Genomic DNA, 23,115 nt, shown 5'->3' with positions numbered 1-23,115 from the left:
CTGGAGCATGTTGAAATCTTACTAACTGAAAGACCGAAGTTTTCTTCTGCAACCTCTTAGCTTTAGCCATAACAAAAAGTCAAGTTTTTCTCCGAAGAAACAGGATATCTTCAGTGTTTATATTTTAAACCCATCACCCCCACCAAAGACTTTATTTTAGTAAAATGTCTAATAGTAGCCATATATTTGATAGAGTTTACCATTTTTAGAACCCCAAAATGACTATGCTTATTTTGACAAATTGATGAAAAAAATAGCCTGAGGAAAGTTCTCATGTGAGCCACAGAAAATCACTTAGAACTATTTTTAAAGGAAATGGCAAAGTTTATCTAAGTATTCGTCAGAAAGTCAAAGAAAATTCCTTAATTCTTCCCTCTTGTTTTTTTTTTTTTTTAATTCACAAACCTTGCCAGTTTTCTCCTCAAAATGTTTTTCATGACTCCTTTAACTAGTTACTAGTATCCTAGTCTGAGCTCCTTCTTAGATCAATCCCTTAACTTTTACTCTTTATTCTAATTGCCCACCTCTACTTATTACGTATTTATTATTGCTCATGAGTCTATGGGTTAGATGGGAGGATTTTCTGGCCTGCTAGATTTGGTTAGGCTCATCTTGTTTGCGAGGTTATGCATGTTCTGCAGGCAACTGAATGGTCTTCTGAGGGCTAGTGATCGAAAATGACCTTGTCTGTGGAAGGCCCCCTTCACATGGTATCCTTTAGGAGACTACACTAGGCTTCTTCACAGGTGATCACAAGGAAGAGATAGAGACAGTGGGACAGAAAGAAATGGAGAGGAAGACGACACAGCCATTAATTTGAGGCCATGGTCAAAACTGTTATGGTATAATTGGGCCACATCTTATTAGTGAAAGTCAATCACAGACCAGCATATTCATTGTAAAGAGAAAAGAGTCTTCATCTCCTAATGGGAGGCCCTGCAAAGTTACATAAGAAAGTTCATGAATGTGGAAAAGAGTAGAAGATTGTGAAGATTTCTTCATTCTACCACAATGACTGTCACTCTACTGCTCAAAAACGTTCAGTGACTACCTGTTTCATAACTGATCAACTGTAAACTCTGATCCCAAGATTTCAAATACACTAGGTGCCTCCATTTAGCCTAACCTTCATTTCCCACTTAACTTTCTTTTCTATTTTTCTTCAACATGCTTTCTCCACCAGTCCCAGCTCATCTATTAACTGTGACATGAATATGTCCTGCACTTTTGCTCACTTTTGATCTACTAACTCAGGTGGGTGAGTTAGTAGATCACCCTCATCTCCTGCCTTATATGCTATTTTCCATCTCTTATATTTATCTAAGTTCCGTTTTATTAAAGTCCAGCTTTTTTTTAAACTGAACCTTTATTTTTATTAGAGTTTCAGATGTTTCCTGATTACTTCAGTACACACTGCTATTTTTATTTATTTATTTTTTAACTCCTACAGCATAAACATACTTTCCACACAGTTTTGGCCCTGGTTACATAGTTCTTTGTATCATACATTTTTTCTTAATGTGCATTGGTTTGTTCGACCCCAGAAGAGTATGAAATGCATATTTCTTAGAGTCTAAAAATTAGTTCTAATCATATAATAGGTATGTTAGGGGTTGAATAGTGTCCTCCAAAAATTCATACCTTGGACTCCTGACCAAAGTTCATTAGAATGTAATCCTATTTGGAGATAAGGTGAACAAGTTGAAATGAAGTTATTATGGTGGGCCTTAATCTAATTATCACCATTATCCTTATAAAAAGGAGAAACTTGGACACAGAGAGACAGATAGAGAGGAAAGACGATGTGAAGAGACACAGGAGAAGATAACCAAGCCGAGGTGGGAGGCCTGGAACAGATCCTTCCCTCACAGCTCTCAGAAAATAAGCTTCTGTTATTTATACCACTCAGTTTGTGGTACTTTGTTAGAATAGGCTTAGCAAACCAAAATGAGATATTAAATAAATAATTTGATTGAGTAGATGATAGGCTCATAAGTATAAACTATTAATTCTATGTTCTTGAACAAGAGAAATTTGACTGAATTCCTAGGAACTTAAAATTTCTGGATCACACATTCACCATAGACAAAGCAAGGGGTTTTGTTTTCAGAGTGCATCACCCAGCATTAAACTTTTGATTGTTAAACTAAATTCTCTACCTTATATGTCAGATACGAGAAGAAACACAAATAGATGGAAAGAGTCATGACCACCAACAAGTACGCACTGGAAAGTAAAGAGGGCTGTTTTGCTCTGTGCAACTACAGAATAATGGTTGGCAAACAGAATCTGAATGTTACTAAGCTGTGTGAGATTAAAAACTGAATATTAATAAAGTTATATGAATGTGAAATAGATTCAGCTGAGACATATACTACTCATTTCTTCTTGTGGGGATATAGTGAATGAGACCAACATAACCTCCTCACCTTTGAGACCTTAAAAGTATGCCATATATTAATAAAATTAAATATTGTAATATTGATAATAATAACAATGGGTAATTAATTTTGCAATAGGCAAATGTAGGGAAGTGAGGTCATCTATGGCGGGGGTTCTAGCCTTGATTAGGAACCCAGGAAAGTATCTGTGAGCAAATGAGACCCAAAGAATGTATAGAAATCGTCCATCTCAATGACAATGGAAGAGAGGAAGTGAGTTACCTAAAGGAACTAGAATGATTGTATCATGAATCTGGGTAAAAAAGAAAATCTTGAAAGACCGAAAAACCTGAGCATGATTCTTTTTCCTTTGGAGAGGGGTTAAACTGATCTCTTTTTCTTCCTCCCTTTCCCATACCATCAAGTTCTTCTATGTGGTTCTGCAACTTTCTTCCAGACAGCATCTTCCGCAGGCGGCTGCCCAACCTGACTGACACACTAGAAACATGCACTAAAATAGTTAAGACATGCGTCGGGGACTTGCCGAAACTTCTACAGTGAAGAGTAACACAGGTCTGACCACCAAAATTGAAAATCTTCAATTGAAAATCTACTTCAGAGATAAAATGATACCAGAAATAGAAACAAGCAATCATCAAGAGAACGATTTAAAGAATCTGCTGATGATTTAGTCTCAGAGCCTAACTCAGGCAGAAGAAAATTCAATAGTGTTCAATGAAGTAAATAAAGTATTGAAGAAAATAAAATCCTGGTTCCTAAGATAACAATAGTATTGATGTTTGCAGGCTCTGCATGACAGATGCCCTCGCCCGCTCAGCAGGGGTGGCGGTGGTGTCATAAACTATTCAATATGGACAGACTCATCCCCAGGACAGAGCCATTTGGGTAGTTATCCCAGGTCCTGTCCTTTGGAGGAGCCCTGCTCTACTGCCAGCAGTCAGCTGGGCGGCGATTCTTTGAGTCAGAGGGAACTGTTTGCCAGACAGAGCTAAAAAAGGACATACACCAGGATTCCACCACAAGCAGGCCTTAAATTGGCCTGATCTCCAGAGCCAGCTAAGTGATATTACCAGGAGCCACCAGGAGAACTATTTACATACTAAGCCCTAGCACCCCTGGGAGAAATCATTAAAGCAATTAGAAGTCCTCAACTGGGCGCCAAAGTACCAAACCTGGCCCTCAGACCTATGTTGTTGTTTGGCCTGAATAACGAACGTTGGCCCACATCCATCCTTTGTAACTTTTTAAAAAAATTAGTTGCTAACCTTTAAAAACTTGAATTTCTGTATGCTCTTGAAAATAAGAGGATCTGATGGAATGTGAATCAGTGCCAAATGCATCTTTTCGACGGGGGCACACATTCTCTCATTTGCTAGCAGGCTACGTTATTTTGTTTCTATGTCATTCGCTTCCTGTGGGCTGGCCCTCCTACTCATTTGAGTCCTAAACCTACTACCAACACTCTCAACAAGAAGAGGTGAAGGAAGATGGAGATTAGGAAATATTGACCAGAGAGGGAATTCATTGTCCAGACAAGAAGCAAAGGTCTAACACGGTTATATTAATTAATTCAGGAGAAATTGGAAAGATTACCCAGGTATCAAGGAAAGGGAATCAAATGTCATGAGAGCTAAGACATAAAGCAAGGAGCTAAAATGGGCTATACTGTGGGGTGATTTATACTCTTCCAACCAGAAAGAAGGCATCCAAGAACCTAGAAAGAACTTATCAGAGTAAAAGTCTCTGCATTAGTCAGCTCTAATAATTAGTCAGCAAAATAGCATAGACTGTGTGACTTAAACAACAGAAATTTATTTTTTCACAGCTCTGGAAGTAGGAAGTCTAAGATCAGGATGCCACCATGTTTGGTTTCTGGTGAGGGCCCTCTTTCTGTCTTGCTGCTGCCTCACTGGACCTTTACATGCTGAAGCTCTCTGGTGTCTCTTTTTCTAAAAATATTTTAATTATTTGAGAGAGAGCGCGCTCACAAGAGGAAGAGTGGGAGAGAGAAAGAGAGAGAGAATCACGAGCAGTGGGGAGGGATCGAGAGAAGGGAAGAAGTGGGCTTCCCACTGACCAGGGAACTTAACAGGGCTCCATCCCAGGACCGGAGAATCAAGAGGTGAGTGGAAGACAGCCGCCCAGGCGCCCTCTGGTGGTCTCTTCTTATTAGGGCAGCAGCCCTCCCATAAGGGCCTCCTATTTCTTGACCTCAGCACTGTTCAGTTGCCTCTCGATCGTTCCATCCCCAAATACACATTGGGGGGTTGAGACTTCAACATATGAATTTAGAGAGTGGGCCGTTCCGTTTATAATAGTCCCCATCAAAGCTATCCTTACAAAGCTACCCTCTCCTGCTTAACCCCACATGATAATGGCATTACAATAAAAACTGCATTCCTCAGGGTTCTCTAGAGGAATAACCAGAAGAACCATTGGCATAAGTTCTAGTCCAAGTCCAAAGGTTTGAGAAGCAAGAGTTTAGATGGTATTAAGTCCTACTCCAATGCCAAGAGATCAGTGTTTCAGCTCATGCAGTCCAGCGAAGAGAAAGAATTCTCCCCTCCCTGCTTTCTTATTCTGTTTAGACTCTCAACAGATTGAATGAGATCAGTCCACATTGGGGAAGTCAATCTGCTTTCCTCAGTCTACTGCCGATTCAAATACTAATGTCTTCCAGAAATATCCTTACAGATTCATCCAGAAATAACGCTTCATCAGATATCTGGGCACCTGTGATCTAGTCAAACTGACCTATAAAATTAAGCATCACAAAAAAATATTTTGCAAATGAAGTGGTCAGTGATTTAAGATCGGATCATCCCTAGTTTATTCACCTCTACATTAAGTATCTGAAGAAGACTTTGGAGAGTTTCTGCCAGAGACAAAGAACAATATCATGAAGGAGAAAATAAGACTTTCACCCATAAGGGGTGACCTGAGTGCCCATCCTTCAGAGGGCTTTGTGAGACTGCTGAACGGCTGTTACTCTTTCAGACTCAGATAAAATCAGTAAAAATAAAAAATAAAAATCACTGCTCTTTATAAAGAAACTCCAGCAGTCTAAAACTCTGTACTAGAAAAAAAAGAACAACAACAAAGAGATCTTCTTGGGGGCTTCTGTGCAAGAATTTGGAACAATCTAGATGTAACTACTAGGAGTACTCTATCTCCCCTATCATCATCGTGCTGGAGGGCTGGACTTCTAAGAAGGAAAGTGCACAGACAACAGCATGGTATTTTAGCTAACTTCTCCAACATCTGAGAAATCAAGCTCCATTGACTGGGGGACACCTGGGTGGCTCAGTTGCCTAAGCATCTGCCTTCAGCTCAGGTCATGATCCTAGGATCCTGGGATCCAACCCACATCAGACTCCCTGCTCAGCGGGGAGACTGATTCTCCCACTCCCTCTGTCCCTCCCCATGCTTGTGCTCTCTCTTTGTGTCAAATAAATAAATAAAATATTAAAAAACAAAACAAAACTCCATTGACCATCGACTGGCATGGAATTGTTGGGTCCATTATCAAAGGAACGAGACTGAGACAAGGTGAAAGTTATGCAAAGCCTTATTCTATGCCAAGCTTAGAAGTTAGACTGACCGGCCAGGGAATAAGGCTGAGACAAAGTGAAAGTTGTGTAAAGCTTTATTCTATGCCAAGCATTAGAAGTCAGACTGACTGGCCAGGGCCGCCTTCGAAGAGAGCGACGCCCCTTGGTCTTACAGGCTAGTTTTTATAGGGCACAACCGCAGACATCTACATATGCGGCTTTGGCTGATTGGATGTCTCCTACCTGTGTGTTTTAGTAACGGTTACCTGGAACAGATACTAGTAACTGCTGATGTGTTTATTAAACAACAAAATGGCCTTGTTTTAGGTATGTGTTTTAGTAATAGTTACCTGGAACCGATATAAACAAAATGGCCTTGTTTTAGGTGGGTGTTTTAGCAACAGTTACCTGGAACTGATATCAATAACTATTGAGGCATTTATTAAACAACAAAATCTCTACCTAGGCAATGTGGAGTCACTATGGCTAAGTAGGCCCAGGCAGGCCCTAGGGGTTTAACATGTTTTAACATGGAATTGACCCCAACAGAATATTATGCACCTGGGCTGGAATCATGATCTGCAAGACCACCTGTGCTGAGCATCCATAAGGGGCTCAACATGTAGTCTACTATATTTTTATTTTATTTTAATTTTTTTTACTGTCTTCTCTAAAAATTTCTTGAGGAAAAGAAGAAATTAAAGAAGGAGTTTAAAACAGCAAAATATTCTAAATCTCCTCTGGAGTTTACAGTTTGGAGTGATTTGTGTGCTACTGGGAAGATGGAGTAGAGCTACTTTTTTCCTATTGCTCCCACTAAGCACAACTGAAAAACCCTATACATTTTAGGTAAAACAAATATAAGGAGATTCTGAAAGATCAAAAGAAGAAACCAGATCATCTGGGGGGACACCTTGTTACGGGGATAGGGGTAGGAAGTCAGGATACCTTCCCCCTCAGTCTCCACTGATACTGCAAAGTGGTGTATTGCTGTGCAATGATGAAAAGTCTTCACTCTCCATTAGGCCTCTGAAACCCCATCCCCCTGCAGTGGGGAGAGATGGGAGACTCTTTACTGTCAGTGGGAAGTGGAAATTCAGGCTCCCAAGGGTGTCCCTTGACAACACAGGTGAGGCGGGGGTGCGGGGAGGGTCTCATTACCAGCCAGTAGAGATTGAAAGTTCCAGTTCCATAGTTTGTCCTCTCTGACACTATTCCAGTAGGGATAATGGGGAAGCCTGTTAACAACCTCATAAAGTTGGAAGTTTACCTTGTTTGTTCCTTAGTCAGGCTTTCATTGTGTCAGTGGATGTAGGGCCAAAAGGTTTTGGTTGGACTGGAGCAGTTATTGTTGCAAAGTTTTTTTTGCCTTGCTAAACTTCCCTTCATATGCTTTTGGGTGGAAACAGCAAGCTTTTTTTTTTTTTTTTTTTTTAATGAGGGGATATATCTATTCCTGTTGTATAAAATCCATGTTCACTTAGAACCTCAGAATATGCCTTCAGTTGAAAATAGGGTCTTTGTAGATATAACCAGGTAGATGAGTTCATTTAGACTGAGGTGGATCTCCATTCAATAAGACTGGTGTGGGCACCTGGGTGGCTTAGTCATTAAGTGTCTGCCTTTGGCTCAGGTCATGATCCCAGGGTCCTGGGATCGATCCCTGCATTGGGCTCTCTGGTCAGTGGGAAGCCTGTTTCTCTCTCTCCCACTCCTCCTGCGTGTATTCCCTCTCTCACTGTCTCTTTCTCTGTGAAATAAATAAATAAAATATTCAATATGACTGGTATACAATTAGGAGAGGAACAAACACAGGTACAAGGAGACACAGATTAAAAAGGAAGATGGTTGTCCTCATAGAAACTCCAAAAGAATCTATAAAAATAAAAATCCTAGAACTAATAAGTTAATTCAGTAAAGTTGAAAGATATAAAGTTAACATACAGAAATCAACTGTATTCCTATATACTAGCAACGAATACATGGATACTGGATTAAAAATACAACATCCCGTAACACTTCTGAAAAATGAAATCCTTAGGTGTGTAAATCTTCAAAATATATACAGGATTTGTAAGCTGAAAACTACACAACACTGGAAGATAACAAAGAAAACATAAAAAATTGAGGGATTTACTGTGTTCATGGATTGAAGCATCAACATAGCAAAGTTGCCAAATCTCCCCAAATTGATATATAGGTTTAATTCAAATCATGTCATAATTCAAACAAGACATTTTTCAGGCATGCACAAAATTATTCCAAAATTTATACTAAAGATCAAGCAACTGCAGTAGCTAAAACAATTTTGAGAAACAGGAAGGAAGTGGGAGAATTGATCTACCTGGTTGTAAGACTTACTGTATAGCTGAAGTGTTAGAAGACTAGAGAGATAAACCAGCAGAAGAAAACAGAGAACCAGAAATAGACACAGATATGTCCAAGTAATTTTTGACCAAAGTACAAACATGATTCAATAAAGGAAAAGTAGCCTGTCCAACATATGATGATAAAGCTACAAATTGGGGTACCAGGATGAAGGAGCCCTTCTGTAAGATTTTCTAAAGATGGATGCCTGAGGTGAAAATTCTTAGATAACATTTCACCAAGATTATGGTGAAAATATTGGGATAATTAGAGTGGACTACGGAGCACCCATAGTAGCCATCCATCCCTGAGGTGTCTTTGTCCAGACCATTCAGGCAGTTTGAAATGCAAGAAAACAGCAAACATAGTTCAAGTGAAATGTTTGCCAGGCCTATGAGAACCTTACAGGGGTAGGAAGAAGGGCTATGACTGAGAGATGGGGAGCTCATTTTGAGCTGTCATTAACAGACAAAATAACTGTGAATCTTATGGGGGTTACAGATGTTGGGGGCAGACTCCATTCTTGATTACTACAACCAATTGCTAAAGCTGGGCCTTAGAAAATGATGTTAGTTAAATACATTAGCAAAGAATGTACAAACTTTAAATTAAAATCTTTGGTTCCTGGGGCGCCTGGGTGGCTCAGTGGTTAAAGCCTCTGCCTTCGGCTACGGTCATGATCTCAGGGTCCTGGGATCGAGTCCCGCATCGGGCTCTCTGCTCAGCAGGGAGCCTGCCTCCTCCTCCTCTCTCTCTCTGCCTGCCTCTCTGCCTACTTGTGATCTGTCATATAAATTAAAAAAAAAAAATCTTAAAAAAAAAAACTCTGGTTCCTGATATGAGTCTTGCTTCCAAACCTCAGTTGAGAAATTAAGTATGATCAGAGAGACTAAGAGGATAAGAAAGAAATTAAGGAGACAAAATGGTGTCTCCAGTGGCTAGCTCTACCTTCCAAGATAGAAGAAATCACTGGAAAGAATTTGATCTCTAGGGCCTCCAAACCAAGGGAAATAGACAAATGACAAGCATTTCCAATGTAGAAGAGCATCCCATTGCAAAAGTTTTGTCTTTGTTGTGCCCCCATGAAAAATGAGACAAGGGGAAACTGGTCCTAAGTTAAAATTTGAAAGTGAAAGCTCTTCTAAAATAGCTTTGCTAAATGCATTTCCTTAGAGATAAAGGACTTTATCCTTTGTTTTATTGTTTGCAATCAAATGGGGTAAAATTTTACTAAGAAATTTCAAGGTTTATGTAAGTTGGAATATGATTTTTCTACTAGTAGAATTATAAGCAATATAAAATTTTAAGGATTATAAGGATATAAAAATTCATCCTTAAAACAGGGTGTGGCTTTGACCTCTCCAGGAAAAACTGATGGAACATTAGAAACATGTGGTAGGGGTAATTCTAAGGTAGCTTTGTGAGTTACACCTCTTGGTGTTAAATCCCATATAATTTCATCCCCTTGAATGGAACAGGACTTCTGTTTCACTTGTAGAAAGTAGAATATGGAAAAAAGTGATGGAATATTACACTCCTTGATTGGGTTATTTTATATGACAAAGGTGGTGAGATGTCTTTCCCAGGATTACATTATGCTCTATGAAATTCCCTTTTAGCAGATTAGTATACAGGAAATTCTCCTGCTGGGCTTGAGGAAGCAAACAACCACACTGTGACCTGCTTGTGAAGAGGGCCTCATAGTAGGGAACTGGAGCAGCCTCTAGAATCTGAGGGTGGACGTCCACTGACAGCCAGTAAGAAGCATAGGTCCTCAGTCACACAGCCACAAGGAAATAAATTCTAACAGTTGAATGAATTAGGACGTGGATTCTTTCCCCGTCAGCTCTCCAGATGAGAATGAAGTCTACTTGCCCTTTTGATTGCTGTATGTGAGACCCTGAGCAGAGAACCTAGTTAAGCTGTGCCTAGACTCTTGAAGCCCTGAAATTGGGACATAATAAATGTGTGTTATTTTAAGCTGTTAAGTTTGCGACAGATTGTTATGTAGCAATATATCTAGATTGAGTCATAATTGCCCACAGCAGAATGGTATTAGTCTTGGTAAAACTGAAGGGAGGAAGAAGCCGACTCCCTGCTGAGTGGGGAGCCTGACCCTGCTGGAGCCCAAGACCCTGAGATCATGACCTGAGCTGAAGGCAAATGCTCCCCTGACTGAGGGACCCAGGCACCCCTCAGTTTTTTTATTAGAATTTTTATCATGAGACCCCAATTTCTGAGACCTCTGAACTGTTAATATGTCCTCATGGAATGCCTTCTACTTTTTCTAACAGAAAGACATTTTTCAGATTTATGATTGAAATTGGCTGTATTTGTTATTTGAGAAGCTATATATAAAAGATTAAGATTTATTACATAACAGGAAATTATAGGATATAAAAAATCCTTCAAAATGAGTAGAGAAAAAAGAACTTCAGGGAACTAAGTTGTTTTCTGAAAACTTTAATCTGTTGTGACTGAATGTAGGCTTTTATCTATATGGAGATCATTCAATCACAACAAATGCAAAATTGGAATTTACCAGACAGCTCTATTATACTTCATTCAGATCTTTGAAAATTTATACCAAATCCCACTTTCCCTATAATTTTATGGATCTTATGTATTTGTTTTATATGAAAATGATATCCAAGAACAGCTAAACTTAAGGGGAGAATACATAAAAGTTAAGTGCTTACAGAATTGTAACATATATATGCTGAACTTGATTGGGCTTTTGTAATATATGTTTGTTCTCAAGTAGCAGGGCCATGTGTAGTGTAAGTCACATCAAAGTCACATCAAGTTGTTGTTTTTTTTTAAAGATTTTTTTTTTCTTATTTGACAAACAGATAAAAAGTAGGCAAAGAGGCAGGCAGAGAGAGAGAGAGAGAAGGAAGCAGGCTCTCCACTGAGCAGAGAGCCCAATGCGGGGCTCATTCCTAGGACCCTGGGATCATGACCTGAGCTGAAGGCAGAGGCTTTAACCCCCTGAGCCACCCAAGCGCCCCAGAAGTTGTTTTTTATGTTTTCTGAATAAATTTAAAATCATAACGTATGACACATTTGAAGGTTCTGAATATTTTTTATGCTTTTTGATATTTTTCATAGTGGTGAGTAGCTTGTGAAAAACCTACACACACACACACACACACACACACACAAGAATATTGTACTTAATGATAAAACTGCTAGTGACAAAACAATAGACAATGGTCCTCATTAAGGAAAAATGAATGCAATGTGGAAAACAGAAATGAATTCCCAAAAGTACAGTTCAAATAGAGGAAGAGAGCAGAGGATTTTTGACAAAATTTGAGAGGTTTATTAAGTAGTTAGGGGTTTTGTGACAAAGGATTCTCTGATTAGTAGGGTAAAACAATTTTGATGGTAGGAAAGGCGGAATTTCTTTTTCTTTTATTTTTAAGTGACTAGGGTATTTCTTGTTCTGCAAACACTGAAGTCCACTGAAGGACAGATGGGACAGGTTTTAAAAAGAGGAAAAGATAATTTTAGGCTTCAAAATCTAAAAGGACAAAATCCTAAGTTAAAAATACTCTTTGAGTTGACTCTATTTTGATGTTAAAATTACTGACCAAATTGCTGTTTGTAAATATCTGTATAGAAGCAGAATGAGATGGGGCCTAACAACCAAGGTGACAACTCAGATTTATTAACATTAACTCATGGCTTAAGAAAGAAATGGAAAATGTTCTGCGTTCCTACCGAGGTGCCATAATTGGAGAAAGAAACTACTTCCACTTGAGTTGGGAAAACAACTGTTGAGTTCAGTGTCACAGGGAGCTGTGGAAAAGGCTGGGCAGCAGGGTAGCAGGCTAGTAAGAGGAATGATCTAAAAATAGCAAGAGTAACTGCTGGGGCCCAAAACATGAGTCTATAGCAAGAGGCATTTCCAAATCTGATGCGCAAACTTCAGTAGAGCCAGAGGAGGCAATATTCAGATGGGACCAGAAGCAATGCCTGTGGTACTTGGGATCCATAAAGCAGTCCTCCTTGGTGTTCCATCTAGCTACTCATATCCCAAAGTAAGGCAGATTAGGTAAGGTTTACTGTCAGTCAGTATGTGGCAGGCTGGTGGAGATTGGGTTCCAATGACAAGCCTGAAAGAAGGAATAGCCAAAACCAAGAAACAAAACAAAAACAAAACCCAAATGGTAATGGTAAGATATGAAGATAAGAGAAATATGTATATTCTTGCTATAGTTTATCCATACTAAGCTACTTACAGTCTTCTGATACACGTATCATTTCACTCATCACCATGTGTTTGAGAGCATGGGTGTTTAAACAAGATAGCCTCAGGCAGCCTAGTAGCCTGACATATCTGAGAAAAGCTACCTACCTCTTTGGGTCAGAGATTTCTCACCGATAAAGGGAAGTGGTAATGCCTATTCCTTAGAATGAACTGGAATGCAGTGCATGTAAATTACACATCAGAGAGTCTCCTTGAGAGTACAAAGTAAAGGCTAATTTATTTGCCCTTTGTCATGCTCTGTCCTCTGCCAGGAAGTACTGATCTAACATTTCACTCCTCCTGAGGTTATTTACTCTTCAGTTCTCATTCTTTATATATATATATATATATATATATATAAAATATATATATATAATGTTTTATGTTATGTTAGTTATCATACCATACATCATTAGTTTTTGTGTAATGTTCCATGATTCATTGTTTGTGTATAACACCCATTGCTCCATGCAATACGTGCCCTCCTTAATACCCATCACCTGGCTACCCCGTCCCCCTATCCTCTTTCCCTCTAAAATGCTCAGTTTGATTCCTGGAGTCCCTAGTCTCTCATGGTTCATCTCCCCCTCTGATTATCCCCCTTCATTTTTCCCTTCCTTCTCCTAATGTCATCCATGCTATTCCTTACGCTCCACAAATAAGTGAAACCATATGAAAATTGCCTTTCTTTGTTCAACTTATTTCATTTAGCATAATCTCCAGTTCCTTCCATGTGATGCAAATGTTGGGTATTCATCCTTTTTTTTTATAGATTTTATTTATTTATTAGACAGAGATCACAGGTAGGCAGAGAGGCAGGCAGAGAGAGAGGAGGAAACAGGCTCCCTGCTGAGCAGAGAACCCAATGTGGGGCTCGATCCCAGGACCCTGGGATCATGACCTGAGCCGAAGGCAGAGGCTTTAACCCACTGAGCCACCCAGGCGCCCTGGATATTCATCCTTTCTGATGGCTGAGTATTATTCCATTGTATATATGGACCACATCTCCTTATCCATTCTTTTGCTGAAGGGCATCTTGGCTTCTTCCACAGTTTGGCTATTGTGGACGTTGCTGCTATGAACATTGGGGTACCTGTACCCCTTCTTTTCACTACATCTGTATCTTTGGGGTAAATACCCGGTGGCATAATTGCTGGGTCATAGGGTAGCTCTATTTTTAACTTCTTGAGGAAACTCCACACCGTTTTCCAAAGTGGCTGCACCAACTTGGCATTCCCACTAACAGTGTAAGAGGGTTCCCCTTTCTCCACATCCTCCCAACATTTGTTGTTTCTTGTCTGTTCAATTTTTGCCATTCTAACTGATGTAAAGTGGTATCTCAATGTGGTTTTGATCTGATTTTCCCTGGTGGCTAAAGATGAACATTTTTTCATGCGTCTGTTAGCCATTTGTATGTCTTCATTGGAGAAATGTCTGTCTGTTCATGTCTTCTGCCCATTTTTTGACTTGATTATTTGTTTTTTGGGTGTTGAGTTTGAGTTCCTTATATATCCAAGCCCTTTATCTGTAGTGTCATTTGCAAAATACCAATGGCATTTTTTCAAAGTGCTAGAACAAACAATGCCATATATGGACCAGATCCCAGATATGGACCCTCAACTCTATGGTCAACTAATCTTCAACAAAGCAGGAAAAAATATTCAATGGAAAAAAGACAGTCTCTTCAATAAATAGTGCTGGTAAAATTGGACAGCTATACACAGAAGAATGAAACTGGACCATTTTCTTATACCATACACAAAGATAAACTCTAAGAAAATGAAAAACCTCAGTATGAGACAGGAATCTATCAAAATCCTAGAGGAGAACATAGACAGTATGTCTTTTCGACATGGGCCACAGCAATTTCTTCCAAAACACGTCTCCAAAGACATGGGAAACAAAAGCAAAGATGAACTTTTGGGACTTCATCGAGATAAAAAGCTTCTGCACAGCAAAATAAACAGTCAACAAAACAAAGAGAAAACCCATGGAATGGGAGAAAATATTTGCAAATGACACTTTAGTTCCAATTCCTGATTGTTTCCTCAGTGAATCTTCATTCCAACTCTCATTTTAGATTAATTTATACTGTTAGAAGAATTTGATACTATATTTGGTTGTTACATGTTAGTCTTTCTTATTAGATTATTTGTTTCTTGAAATCAGTGGCTATGTCTTATCAATATCTGTAACCCAAACACAGAGCATAGGGCCTGGTACAGAGTAATTATTGTATATGCTTTCCTGAAATGATTTGAACTAAATGCATAATGACTCATATCAAAAAGTCTATCCTCATTTACTGTATTATAAAGCCCCCAACTTGTTTCACATAGTCTCACTGATAATTCATCTTTACTTCATACTCTTCAGTTTATAACTCCATTGCACTGCATGTTTGTTTCTTTTTTGGACAGTCTTTGAGAACACAATGTATGTCATCTAATTTTTTGGAATCCCTGCATCCACAGTACCAAGCACATTTTCAGTGCCCAATATGTGCTCATTGGGAACTTAAATATGTAAGTGTCTGGGTGGTTGAATCTATTAAGAAAATAACATTTAAAAGCTAGGAAAGTGACATATAATAAATGCTTACCTTTTAAACCAGGATTTATAAATTTGCAATGATATAAAATACAATAAATTTTTCACTTATCCCTTACTTAAACCATGAAAAGTTAAACTGTTAGATATTTCCAATTTTTGATGTATAGACTGGTTAATTTTCATCATCTTCAACTTATCTTTTATGTTGACTATGATTCCTGTTTCATGAGTAATATATTTTACTGACAGATTACTTTGCTAAGTGGATGGTGGTAAGAAAACTAAATTTTCTTTGTCTTAATAGCTCATTCATTTGTTTTTAAAAATAATTATTGCCTAGTTTTACCATTTTAATATAAGTTCATATGAACACAGGCTTAAAATGTTCCATTTACTTTTCAGAATGTAATAATATCCCATCTACATAGATCATGACTTAGTGATTTAAGTTGTATCTCCCCAAATCTAATATGATCATGTCATAGATTAGCTTAAAGCCTACTGCGATCTAATTAGTACATAAAGATGAAATCAATACAGTCTTCATGGTGTGACCTACATTGTCTTTCATGGTCTCACCTAAATCATTTCCAACCTGATTTCCTAAAAGTCCTATCATGAACCTGTGTAATACCCACTCTGAAATCTTCACCATTCTCAATATGTATCAGACTCTTCAAAAAGTCACCTTTCTTTCCTTCTCTTTTTATTTTTAGGAGAGGTCTTTCTTCCATACCCACTCCCATTTCTCTATTCCAAGGGTCCATCTTGTTCTACTTGGACAACTGAGGTACCTCCCATCAGTCTACCCACATGATTTTTAATTAGTTTTCCAGGATATATCCAGGATAAGTATTTCAAAACAAAATTCTGAAAATTGCTCACAATACATCATAGAATTCCTGTTGTTCATAGGATAAAGAATTAAACACTGTGTAGGTATGGCAGGACCTGCCCTACTTCTCCAGTCTCCCACAATCCCATCTTTGTATTTGTTATTTATGCTCAGCCACCTTGCTCTCATTGCTCCTATTTTGGTCACTATAAATATTATGCTCCTTCATAACACTACCATCATGTTTCTTTTACCTGGAAATCTCTTCTGGCATCCCCCTTTTCACTAGTAAACTCTTATTTATCTTTCAAATATTACCTTAAAAATTATGGCTTTGGCTTTCCAGTTTCTTCTTGGATTAAAGAGAGGGGAAAACAGTGCTGTTATCACCCTAACAAAAACAAAAAAATTAGGCAAAATACAAGTTCATAACTTTTCTTCAACCAAAGAACTGAGGTCATGGCACAACCAACTAATGCAAAATCTGAGAGACTAAAGACTGCCGGAAAAGATAGAACATGAGCACTTCTTCATGTGGGATAATGTAGCCAAGTACTGATGAGACGAATGCAGCTTGAAATGTTAACAAACTAGCTGCTGAGAGCATGTTAGTGTGAGTTTGGAGAACTCAAGTGCTGTGTGGAAAGGGGGGGGGTCACAGCCACTTGTAGGTTTTTCTATATGCACCTCCTAAGATATTCACAAAAAGATTGGTGAAAGTTCTGAGGAAGAGTCCCTTATGTTGCAGAGTTAGGGGAGAGGAATGGCAATGTTAGCAGAAGCCCAAGAACCATTTGAATACTCCACTCCTTCCCCATCTGCCTTTCCAAAAAAAAAAAAAAAAAAAAAGTTTCCAAAACTTACTGTGGTAGAAGAGCAATGAACACCGCAGCTTTCAGGGCATTAGTGAAAACTCATAAGGGAAGGATCAGAATACATGCTTGTCCAAAACTACAGCTGGAGAGCAGTGAGTACACTCTATCACCAGACTAAAAGTTAGTGAGTAACAGGTTCATAGTTCTCCTGGAAGAGGACCAGGATAGAGCAAGACTAGAGATGTACTATCTCTCAGGCACACTGCTAGGAGAAGATCTATAGCTGAGAATGAATCAGAAATGGTAAAACCATAAAGAAAATTACCCCCACCCTGAACACACATTATCTCCAGAGGAATTAGGTGACCAAGGTGCCCTGAGGGTAGCAATAACAATCACTTCTCTTTAGATGGCTTCAAATCCACACAATAAAGGTCTAGCAGAAGGAAAGGCATGCTAATTTTTAGCCTCCCCAAAATGTTGTTTACCTCAGTATCTACTTATACAGAATGTCTAGGTTCTTCTACAAAAGGTTACAATGTTTATGAAAAGGCAAATAATGAACAATGCATTTCCAAGAGACAAAGATAATCAATAGAACTAGGCTCATATTTGAGATATATATATATTGAAAAGCTAGGAGTAGAATGTTAAAGTCAATGTTATAGAGTTGACCCTTGAACAACATGGGTTTGAACTATATCGATCCACATTTAATGGATTTTTAAAAAAATACAGGATAGTACTATAAAATATTTTCTCTTCCTTATGATTTTCTTAAATCATTTTCTTTTGCTCAGCTTACTTTATTCTAATACAGCATATAATGCATATAACATACACAGTATGTGTTAATCAGTTATTTAAGTTCTTGGTAAGACTTCCAGTCAATAAGCTACTGGGCAGCAGATTATTTGCAGAACACATTGGGTGGCTCTAGATGCTCCACGTGGACTCTAGGAATTTTGAAAGGCCATCAGGGCAGGGAAGCCTAAGCTCCATTATCAAAGCAGAAGAGACCTGATGGAATCCACAAAATGGGTTTTAGTTTCCACTGGAGTCCAGTTGGGTGAAGTATTCTTAGAAACAGAATGGCAGTTGTAGGAGTTGCAGGATGACAACCACCTGCTATACCAACACGTGCCAATGGGTGGAATGGATGGAATGAAGACAGGAAGCATTCTCCACTACATAGTGGAGAAACACCATCTCTTCTGTGAGGACCTCAAGGAGAGAACCTTCTTTGACATGCACATGGAGGGGACACTGGATCTGCTGGAACTGATTATCATTCATCCTTTCCTGAAACCAGATGACCAACAAAAACAACTGGTTAAAATGGCCTGGAAGGCTGTAATTAGATACATGTCTGGGTTTGAAAAGGTTTTAAGGGATCACGGGCAAAAGATTTTTTTATTGGTAATCAGCTGAGCCTTGTGGACTTGATTCTGCTCCAAATCATTTTGACTCTAGAATAGAAAGTCCCTACTAACCTGTCGGCACCTCCAGGAGTTCACAGTGAAAATAAGTAATATTCCTAAAATTAAGAAATTATTGAATGTGGCAGCAGGAAGAAAACTCCTCCAGATGACATCTTCATACATAAGAAAGAACCATCTACATCTCTACACTATAAAACATCACATATGTCTGTAAGTGAGAGTTAACCCCTACACATTTCTGTGTCCATAATAGTATTTTAATTGGTGCCAGGCTGCCATGAGCCCAGCTCTGTCGTGGTGCTATGTATAATTATTCTTAAGTTGGGTCTCTCATATCAAGACATTTTCCAGAAACATCATTTTTTTGTCCCATGAATAATTGTTATGTGACCTTTTTCTGAAAACCTTTTGGGAGAATCTTGGCATTTAAGTTAGATCTGATGTGGTTACTCGTTTTTGATAACAAGACTGGATTGGACTTCACGTTTTCCCTTGAGGGTCTGCTCTCCTCTCCTCTCCTTATCCCATTCAAATACCCTCTAGTCTTTTTCTAATTTTTAGTATTTAATAACAACATAATAGCTAGTGAATAACTCCTCTCAGCCATAATAAATCCATGGTAGTAGACTACAGTCGATATTAGCCAAAATAAAGAATTTACAAATAAAAAAAATCACAATAGACTCCTGGGGGACTCAAGTTATATGTGGATTTTTAACTGCACGGTGGATTGGTGCCCCAACCCCAACTTATTCAAGCTTCAACTGTAATATATAAAATCTTTAATGAAAAAGGTAGACAGCAAGCAAGATGAAATGGGTAATTTTAGCAGCGAAGTGGAATCTATAAGAAAGAAACAAATGAAAAAGCTAGAAACAAACAAAAAAGAGTAACAAAGATAAGGAATGCATTCAACATGTTTATGTCCAATTTAGCCAATTAAAAATACTTCCTATGCTTGACATACCCCTCACAAAAAAAAAAAAAAAGAGAGAGAGAGAGAGAGAGAGAAAGAAAATTAATGACCTTGAAGATAGGTAGGTAAAAAACAAACAAACAAAAAGTATAATCCAAGGGATGTTGGACAATATTAACTAGTCTAGTAAATGTATTCTTGGAATCCCAGAAGAGAAGAAAAAGAAAATGGAGAAGAGAAATAATTGAAGAAATAAGGGCAAAAAATTTTCCAAAATTAGTGGCAGACACACTCACACAGACATGCCTTACATGGCCTATTATATTCAAACTGCTGAAAGTGAAAATGAGGAAAACTTGAAGGCAACCAGAGAAAAGAGACATGTTACATAAAGAGGAACAAAGAGCTACAGCACACTTCTCATCCAGAGTCATGCAAGCCAGACAGACTGAACTGTAGTATTTGGTGTTGCAAAATAAATAAAATAAAAACTGCCCACATAGAATTCTGTACACCCCCAAGTATCTGTCAAAGTGAAGGAAAAAATATCCACTTTATACACACACACACACACACACACACACTCACAACTTATTTCTAATAGACTTGCACTGCAAGAGATATTAAGGAAAACTCTTCAAGCAGAAGGATATGACACTGGACAGAAAGGTGGATAAGCTAAAAAGAAGGATGAACTCTGATATGGAATAAATGCATAAAAGCATAGATTTCAGTTTTTTCCCATACTTTTAAGAGCTGTAGTAGATAACTCTATCTAAAGCAAAAATGGTGATATATGGTGTGCTTAAAGCATATGCTAAAAGTAAAATGTATGACCTAAATAGCACATGGGTTTGGAGGGAAGAATTGATATTTTTAGCTATGAGCATCTTGCTCTACACGTTAAGTGATATAATATGCATAAATAGACAGCATTAATGTTACATAACATATAATGTAACACTGTATGTGAGGGCTTCAACCCTAGGAATGAGGACTAATTTTTTTCAAGTTATAAATAATTCCACAATAGAGACAAATTAGGATTATAAGACATGCTCAATTAACTCAAAAGAAGGCATTAATTTCATTTATTACATATGCTTATATTGCTTTATACACTTATTTCAGATTATAGGGACACATTTTTGAGTGATTTATTAGCTGAACACATTTTTTCATAAACCATAAATTTCATAGAAGCTGGGGCCATATATGTTATTGCCTTAGATTATAAACCAAAGTCTAGCATGTATAATGGGTTCAATAAATATTTATTGACTAAATGAATAAAATCTAATTGTCTTTGCAAACAACTTTCTCTACCTCAAGTGTCCTTGGTCCTTTTCTCTGCCTGGAAGAGCTTCTAGGCTTTCAAGACATGATTAACTGCCTTCTCCTTTGCTAATTCCCCATTCGTACAATACTCCTATTCAGTACTTAATTTCTGCAAGCATTTGCCAAGGCAATGGGGGGTTGGGGTGTTCAATTACGAGAAAAATGTGCTTCTTACCTTAAAGAAGTGCAGAAGGGATAATTGACATGATAATTAGGTAACCAATATTTGTAATGCAATGGTAATAGTGCAAAAATAGTTAAAGGCTTTTCTCAACATCCAGAATGTGAAAGGATACAGAAAGCCATTACTATGAAAGACTATATTATACTATTTAAAAAAAAAAACTATTAAGCTATTGCAATTGGAAATTCCACTTGTTGCCAGTGTATCATTTGATACTTTTATTTCCCTGATTTTTTTAGAAACAGATTTACCTAGTTTTAGAAAAAAAATGATTAAATGACATTTGTGTAATTAAGTACATAAGTTTTTCATATGCTCATTTGGAATGTTTAGTATAAGTTGTAATTACAGTGTACACAGTGTACCCCGTAGGAGAAACTGAGATCTGGTGTAGTTACACATTAACTCTAATTATTATGTTAAAATTAGCTACAAAAAGAATCATAGAGTTATGTTAGATTTCCTTGAAATCATAAGCTGAAGATGTAAACATATGTATGGAAAATTAATGTTATTATACAGCTTTCAATGCTTTATAACTTGATATTCCCTTTAATGTTGGGAACAGTAGCACTGCACACACTCCTGGACTATTATAGAGGAGGACTTCTTCCTTCTGTCCCTCTTTTGCCCAATTCTAAAATACATGAATGGTGATATATGGAACTTTTAGCTTGCTAGTACACCCTGGGTTCCAGCTACAGACAGAATTGGAAATACTCCTAAAAAAAAAAAAAGACTTTGGGGTGCTTGTGTGGCTCAGTCAGGTAAGCGTCTACCTTCAGCTCAGGTCATGATCCCAGGGTCCTGACCAAGTCCCTCCTAAACCCATATCTCCGAAAGAAAGAGAAGGACCCAAAATGAAAATATAAATTGATTGTTCTTTACTACCAAGGAATTAAGAGAGCGAGTAACCCAGTCAAGAAGTGACTGGTTTGCAATGAAACAAAGCAGGTGGAGTTCTGAAATTTTGTAAAACTACAAATTGCTTCTATACCCCCCAGGAGGGGGAAATAGAATTTTAAAAACAGGAAATGGGCAGAGGACATGAACAGACATTTCTGCAAAGAAGACATCCAGATGGCCAGCAGACACATGAAAAAATGCTCCACATCACTTGGCATCAGAGAAATACAAATCAAAACCACAATGAGATACCACCTCACACCAGTCAGAATGGCTAAAATTAACAAGTCAGGAAATGACAGATGCTGGCGAGGATGTGGAGAAAGGGGAACCCTCCTACACTGTTAGTGGGAATGCAAGCTGGTGCAACCACTCTGGAAAACAGCATGGAGGTTCCTCAAAAAGTTGAAAATAGAGCTACCCTATGACCCAGCAATTGCACTATTACTGGGTATTTACCCTAAAGATACAAATGTAATGATCCGAAGGGACACGTGCACCCAAATGTTTATAGCAGCAATGTCCACAATAGCCAAACTATGGAAAGAACCTAGATGTCCATCAACAGATGAATGGATAAAGAAGATGTGATATACATACACAATAGAATACTATGCAGCCATCAAAAGAAATGAAATCTTGCCATTTGTGACGACATGGATGGAACTAGAGGGTATTATCCTTAGTGAAATAAGTCAATTGGAGAAAGACAACTATCATATGATCTCCCTGTTATGAGGAAGTGGAGATGCAATGTGGGGGGCATGGTGGATAGGAAAAGAATAAATAAAATAAGATGGGATCAGGAGGAAGACAAACCATAAGAGACTCTTTATCTCACAAAACAAACTGAGGTGCTGTGGGGAGGGGTGTCAGGAGAGGGTGGTGGGGTTATGGACATTGGGGAGGGTATGTGCTATGGTGAGTGCAGTGAAGTGTGTAAACCTGGCGATTCACAGACCTGTACCTCTGGGGCTAATAATACATTATATGTTTATAAAAAAATAAAAAAGTTATAAAAAAAAAATAATAGCCAAAGTGTTAAGGCTTTTCAGTTAGACAGTGGACTCGGCAGTATGTTTAAGATCTATTTAGCAAAATTATTCTCTCACAAAAATGAACAGACAAAGGAACAAGAAAATAAACTGTGTGTGTGTGTTTGTGTGTGTGTGTGTGTGTGTGTGTGTAGTGGGGAAAGGAAGAAAGATAATATTTTACATGAAAAGATTGATGAGACCTATCTTACCTGTTGACTAAAACCCATTTCTTCTTTTTGGACACAAAAATTAATTCATATCTGTAATATATAAAATAATTCTCAAAACATTATTAAGAAAGTGGAAAAATAAATAGAAGAATAAGCCAAAGGCTTAAATATGTTCTTCAAAAAAGAGATTAAATATAAATTTTCAATACACAGGAATAAAGATTTATTCGCAATTTATTGGCAAGGATGTGGAACACTCATACTTTATTGGTGATAGTGAAAATTGGTGCAACTGTTTTGAAAATCATCTTGGAATATCTAATAAAGCTCAGGAAAGGTATACC

The 23,115-nt window shown here is 38.0% G+C and overlaps 1 pseudogene; it reads left to right on the top strand.

The window, feature by feature from the left end:
- The first annotated feature begins 677 nt into the window (after nt 1–677).
- Nucleotides 678–18,445, top strand: LOC116873462 (annotated as a pseudogene).
- The last annotated feature ends 4,670 nt before the right edge of the window (nt 18,446–23,115 follow it).

The sequence above is a fragment of the Lontra canadensis genome, unplaced genomic scaffold (assembly GCF_010015895.1).
Source record: "Lontra canadensis isolate GAN:19392208 unplaced genomic scaffold, GSC_riverotter_1.0 scaffold33, whole genome shotgun sequence".
NCBI classification, from domain to species: Eukaryota; Metazoa; Chordata; class Mammalia; order Carnivora; family Mustelidae; genus Lontra; species Lontra canadensis.
This window is presented reverse-complemented; position numbering and strand designations above follow the sequence as displayed.